Below are 7,099 nucleotides of genomic sequence, written 5' to 3'. Positions count from 1 at the left end.
ACCTGTGTCCTTAAAGGAGCTCACAGAGGCTGGAGCTAAGAGGCAGTGCCCTGTGCTGGGCTGGGGGGGTGGATGGCTACAGGTTCCTGTGCATCCCTTCCCCCTGACGGTGACCAAAGCTGCTCTCCTGCTCAGCAGTGCCCAGGAACTGTTTGTTCCCCCTGCCACACACCCTCTCTGGCTTCTGGCGGGCATTCTCCCCCTGCGTTCTGCAGCCGTTCCCTCCTCCCTGCAGTTACCGATGCGTTGGCACAAGGAGGCTGTGACGCCCCATCTCCAAAGCCTGCCTGCCCCCTCCTGCCTGAGGGCAGGCATTCCGAGAACATGAAGCGTGGTTTCCAGAGGGCAGAGTGCCGCGACTGCCGAGTTTCCTCGCCTCCTTCCCATCGCTGGCTCTGCTGGGTCTGCTCAGGAGAGGCTCTTGGGCCTGGTTCCTCTGAGGGCCAGCCCCTCCCTGGTGCCCTGGCTGCAGGGAGAGGAGCACCCATGTCCAGCAGCCCAGGGATGCTGCTCCCCAGACTCCAGGCTACAGGGAGCCAGCTTCCATGTCAGGCAAGCCTGGGCATTCCTAGCTGCTCAGGCTTCCCAACCTGCCGCCTCACGGCCCTGAGGCCCTGTAAGCAAGGCCGTGTCCCTGGGCTTCCATGCTGCAGACCACAAGGAGGGCCTGAGAGTTAGAGGACCACCAGGCCATTAGGGGTGGCCTGCAGAATGCCAGGGAGGACTCTGCCCCTACCCTGCGGGCAGGTTCCATGCCAGGCACATTTGAGGCCATTGCTAAGATGCCTGGAGACAGGCCCATGAAGCTAGCCAGGCTCTGACATTTACCAAAGCATGAGTTGTCAAGCACCTACCACCTCGTGGCCTTTATTCTATGACTGCCTAGGTGCCAGGATCCTTCAGGGAGGTACTGGGGGTCAGTTATAGAGGCTTACAACCAGGTAGTACTACGTAAATGGTTGCAGAGGTTTGGGGAGGACACATGCAGTGACCTCACCCCATCTGAAATCAGCCGCTGTGGATGGGTGGGCAGGTTGTGGACTGCACAAGTCCATGCCTCTGTGCCCATCAGAGTACCTGGATGGGCACATGTAGCACCCTGTGTGGACTTTCTCAGTTTCCTTCACTTCAGTGTTCCCAGGTGACCAGGGCACTCAGACCCTGAAGGAAGAGCTCCTCCTCCCTGTGAGCCCATGCTCTGCTCTGCTCTGCAGTCTTCAGTGGGCACCTGTGTCTCCTTCCCCCCACCCTCTTGCCATGCTCCTGCCGAGGGCCTTTGCACCAGCTGTGCCTTCAGCCTGGAACATTTTGCTAGCCCTGGGCAGCCCCTGCATCTCTGTCCAGTCTCTGCCCCGATGTCATCTTCTTGGTGAGCACGCCCTCTCTTCCCGTGGGAAACCCAGCTGTTCCACCTCCCAGCATGCACCAGCGCTTTGCCTCTTCTTTGTTTTGTTTTGGGGGCTACTGGGGATCTAACCCAGAAGCTTTTTTTTACCACTGAGCTACATCCCCAGTTCCGTTTTATTTTTTCTTTTGGGACAGGGACTTACTTGGTTGCTGAGGCTGGCCTACTGCAAGTAGCCTCCTGCCTCAGCCTCCCCCAGTGCTGGGATCACAGGCGTGCACCACCGCGCTTGGCAGCAGTGAGCTCTTTTAAGTGCGCTGCTCATCATTTGTCATTCACACCTGGGCAACATCACCTCCATCCGTCACCAGGTCTTTCTCAGTGCCCCAACTGGAGCTCTGACCCCTTAAATACTGGCCCCGGTCCCCCCAGCCCTGGCTCCCACCCCATACTTCCCATCCCCATGCCTCCTGCCCTCCAGGACTTCACAGCCTGTGTCTGGCCTTTTAACTCTGTGGGACTCTCGAGGTCCATCCATGTTGGGACCTCCCTCCTTAGGGCTGAGTGACCGCTGTGGTCCTCCCAGGCCTTGCTTCCTGATGCTCCCCTGCCCGGCAGGCCGCTCAGCTTCCCATTTTGCTCCATGCGCCCTTGCTGGGTCTGTTCATCAGAGCAGCAGGCTTGACTCGTGGTGGCCTCAAGAACTCGAGTGAGTGACCAGCACTGTGTGGCCCTTCATATTGCCAGACTTCCTTCCCCAGGGTTGTGCCCATGGCCCCTTGCCAGGACTGAGGACAGCAGGTGGGACGCCTCCCTGGGCATCCCTGGCACGGGTAGTCTCACTGCTGGGGTCTCCTTCCTCCTCCTGGTCCTCGTGTCTGTGGTGGATCAGCAGCAGCAGCTCTCTGGGGGCTCATGTGTCCTTGAGAACAGGGATCAAGCCAGCCTCCCAGGAAGCAAAGCTTTGTGAAGGTGCTTTAATCTAGCCTGGGAAGAGCCATGCTGGAGCCTTTCCAGCATTTCCCAAGCTGCTGGTTCACCCTCCAGCAGATGTGGCTCCTGGAAGAGGGAGATCCTTCTGGAATCCAGGCTGCATGGGGCTGTGACAGAGACTGGGGGGAGGCACTCAAAATGGCTGTGCAGTCTGTGTGGAGGAAGTGTCCGCACTCAGGGCCTGTGGACCGCTTAGCAATAAGGGACCCTCTGGGAGGCCCTTGGGCAGACTGGTTGGTCAAGGGGCAGCTGACCTGCAGTGGGGGCACCAGGAGGGGTGACAGCCATCTCTGCCATCAGCAGTGGACACAGCAGTGCCACCTCTACATGTGGTCCCTTCCTGCAGAGACACTGTCCACATTCTCCTGGTGGCACAGGGTCCGTGGGTAGAGGAATGAGTACCGTCCAGTCCTGAGGTCGGGTGACTCTCTTCCCCTAGGATGTGAACCAGGAGGGAGGCTCTCCAGTCTAGGGACAGTCTTCACCTACGGGAACCAGGGCCACCACCCAGCTCAAAGGGAGGGAGACAGCAGCCTGCCGCATGGCTGAGCCAGGCTGGACCGTAGGAGACGGCTGGCCTTCCCTGGGGATACTAGTCCTCAGCCATCTCTCCCCCTTGGGAGCCACCTGCACGAAGGCTCATTCACTTTTCCAATGCACCTTCCAAGCTATGCTTGCCGGGGCTGCGCCCAGCAGGGGGATCGCCTCCAGATTCACACAAAGGCACTGTGGGGGCCTGCAGCAGGGTCAGCCAGTGGGATCCAGTGTGTCTGTCATCTGTGACTTCAGGAAGTGTCAGAGAAAGGAGGCTTCTGTTTCTTTATCCCATCCTTAGCAATGAGACCTGATGGCTAGTCTCAAACACTTGGACCAGTGTGTTGAGGAAATAGCAAGGCAGAGAGGTGTCCGGTGTCTGGTGCTGCTGGAGCTGCACCTTGTCCTGCAAGCTACCAGCCTTGTCCTGCAGGCCTCCTGGACTGTGACCCAGAGAAAAGGCCACTTCTCTAACAAAGAAAGTGCTTGCCTCCTGGGGTTTTCTGTCACTTGCAGCAGAACCAGTGTCCACCGCGGGCATGCTGCTCCTGCACACTGCAGGCTGGGAAGTCCTGCAGAAAGCAGCAAGCGTGTCTCACCCAGCTGGCAGCGTGAGTCAGCCAGACTCGCCCCACTGCGCAGCTCTTCACCACCTAGGGGTCCCTTTGTTCAGAGAGCAGTGTTGCGGGCAGCAGCTTCAACAAATGAAAACCGCGGCTCTTACTGATGACCTCAGCTCAGAGCACTTCCTAAAGAACTGAAGCCATAATGATTCAGTTATGGCTAGGGATATTCTGGCTTCCTAAACATATTAAACTCTTAGAAGCAGACACTGAAATCTCACACCCTGTAGTTTTTAAAACAATCTATCCTCAAATAGAAATGCTTCCGGCAGAGGTTGATTCTAGTCCAATAGCAGTGACGGTGGACGTGCATCTACATATGCAGAGCCTGAGAAGCACAAGGAAGGACAAGCAGACAGGAACAGGCAGATGCCATAGCACTGCCGACTGTGGAATCGTGGGCCAGCTCTACTATGAGGTGGGTATTACTGTCTCTGTAAACATGGGAATGGGGGCAGCTTGCCCAAGAACCCCTGATTGTGGCCAAGGCAGGATTCAAATCCAGACCAGACTGGGGTCCTATTTGCAGCTTCCCTGGGACACGCCCCAATGTTAGGGGTGGCTCTGCTGAAGGAACTCAGATGCTGGCAGTGCGGGGATGGGGGTTGTTACCAGCTGAATTGTGCCCCCTGAATTTGTATGTTGAAGTCCTAACCCCAGGACTTCAGAATGTGACTACTTGGAGACAGGGTCTTTTTAAATAAGTAACTAGTGTTAACAGGCCATCAGGGTGGGTCCTGACCCTGTGAGTAGCATCCTCACCAAGAGGAGCCACTGGGACACAGGTGGATGCGGAGGAAGATCACCAGGTGAAGACCAAAGCAGAGATGGAGAGCATCCTATGTCAGCTGAGCAATGTCAGAGGTGGCCCGCAAGCCACCTGTTGGGACAGGTTCTCCTGCAGCCACAGGAGCCTGCCCTGCTACCTGATGGACTTCTTGGAATTCCTGCTGGCCAAGCCCCTGGGTTTGTGTGCTCTGCTGCAGCAGCCCTAGCCAACTCATATGGAGAGGGACCTTGCAGCCACTGGAATAACCGGATGTCTCCCCAGCTTAGGGTCCTGTCGAATCACAAGGGTGAAGACCCTTTCCAAGGTAACCACAGGGAATGGGACACAATGCCTTTGGTGCTGTTGTCCCCCCTCGACTGTTCTACTGGAAATACCTTAAATTCCCACCCTTGGAAGAACTGTCAGACATTAACCCCAGGGAAACATACTTCCCAATGGTTTTGCACCCTTCTCCCCTCCCCTTTGGGGCCTGGTTTGGGGCAAAGCTGGCTTTTTTCTGGGATCTAAGACTCTAGCCTTCAGGAGGCCAAGGGCTGGGCAGGGACCTCTGCAGCCCTCCCACAGCAAGTGGACACAAGACTAGTGGCGCCTGCCCTGCCAGGGGTCCTCCTGTTGAGAGGCCCAGCTCAGAGCTGAGGAGCAGCAGAGACATGGCTGGTGCCAGGGTGCAGGGGACCAGGTCATCAGGGGATGGCAGTGCCTCCTGGGTTCTGCTCTCATGAAGCAGCTGAGATGGGAGGTGGAGGAGAATCCCAGGAACACTCTAGAGGCACTTGGTGACCCCCAGGATCTGCACCATGGCCAGCCTAGCCAGGGGACTTGAAGGGAGTTGCAAGACGTCCAGGGCTGTGGCCTCAGAAGAGCATGGCTGTCCTTGGCCTGCAGGGGCAGCAGGGCAGCCAGTCCCCAAGAAGCTCTAGGACCGGGAAGCTTTGTCCTCCCAGCCTTCCTGTGCAACCGAGGCAGGGCCCAGGCTTGGACCCCTTGGTGACAGCACCGTCACTGTCAGAGCTGTGTGGTGCTGAGGCTGGACCACAAAACCGGTCCCTTTGTTAGACACCAGCACTGATGGCTGGGCTGCTAGTGGCACTGCAGAGTGGTCACAGACCGGAGCAGTCACCAGAGGTTCCCTCCAGCCACTGTCCCATCTCCTCCATCTGGCCATTGGGTCCGCAGAAGCCTAATACCCCTGAGCTTTCCAAATATGTCATCAAGCCACGCCCACCCCATTCTCCATAGACCAAGCTTTACTGGCTTCAGCAAACTATTTTTAAAACCCATGTGGTTACACACCACATGGGTCAGAGTTCTAGATGCTTTATAATGCCGCCCTCCGCCCCCAGTCCTTCCAGCTGGATCTCGGGAAGTCTGTGTCCTTACTTCCAAACACTTGCTTAGGCCGCTTTTGTTCCAGGTAGATGTGATGGGCCACCCTTCCACGGGAGTGTTCAGTGTGTCCCTGGAAGGGCCTGGTGCCTCACAAGGACCTTCTGTGGGGTCTCTCCACCCTGTGTGCTGGGCACTAGAGGGGCCTCATGCTGCAAGTCTTTTGGTTCTGGGGAGTTTCAAGAATTATCTCATTGGTGGTCTACTTCCCTGTTTTCTCTTTTTGGAACTCTTCTCATATGTTGGAATTCTGGAAGCTCAAAGAATTTCACGCTCAGGAAACACGAAGACAAACACATGATTCCGAAACAGTATAGAATGGGCCGGAGGACATGCTCGCTGACCTCCAAGTGTGCTGCACCGGCTCTCCAGATCAGCGGAACAGACTGGTTCAGGAGCGAGCCCACAGTTGGACAGGGGTGCAACTGCGGGAGAAATGGCCCATTTGATAAACGGTGCTGCCATTTATCATACAGGCGCACCCCTGTAGTCCCAGTGGCTTGGGCGTCTGAGGAAGGAGGATCTCGAGTTCAAAGTCAGCCTCAGCGACTAAGCGAGGCCCTAAGCAACTCAGTCAGCCCCCGTCTCTAAATAAGATATTGAAAGGGCTGGGATGTGGCTCATGGTTAAGCACCCCTGGGTTCAATCGCTGGTACCAGGGAAAAAAAAAAAGGTGGCGAGACAAACGGATCATCTCTGCAGAAAAGTGGCGACTTTCCCGCATTCTCCTGCCTAGAAAAGTTAGACTGGATCAGGAGCTAAAGCCATAGAACTCTTAGAAGAAAAAATAGGTGTGAATTTTCACCATCTTAGATGTTGCAACATGTATCACCAAAAGTAAGAGGAAAACAGACAAAATTTTGATTTTGCTAAAATTAAAAATCATGCCTCAACACCAAAAAAGTGAAGATAACCTAGAAAATAGAAAATATTTGCTAATTACGTAACTGGTAAGAGCTTAGAATCCAGAATGTGCAAATAATCTTTACAACTCAACAAAAAAAGAAAACCTAATTTAAAAATGGGCAAAGGACAAGGCTGGGGCTGAGCGGGAGAGCGCTTGCCTAGCGGATAAAGGACTTTCCCAGGGATGCGTGACTGACCAACAAGCACAGGAAGACCTTCAACAGCAGGTGTCAAAGGCAGATCCAAACCAGCCAGGTGCAGTCACAGTGCTAGCGTGACTACGATTCAGCAGGTGCAAAGTAACACGTTGGCAAGGACGCGGAAAACCGGATGCTGCATGCCTGGTGGTCGGGAAGCAGGTTAGTCACCGGGTCGCCCTGTGACCTGGCACCTCTTCTGGGTACATCTGTGTGTCCCCGAAGAGCGAAGGTGGTGCTGAGACACTTGCACCAGAGGGCATCAGTGCTGCTCCCGGCACCACAGGCGGACCCGAGTGTCCACACGTGGGTGTGTGCAGACGGC

Source organism: Sciurus vulgaris (assembly GCF_902686455.1).
Source record: "Sciurus vulgaris genome assembly, chromosome: 10".
In the NCBI taxonomy this organism is placed as follows: Eukaryota; Metazoa; Chordata; class Mammalia; order Rodentia; family Sciuridae; genus Sciurus; species Sciurus vulgaris.
Note: the sequence above shows the minus strand (reverse complement) of the source record.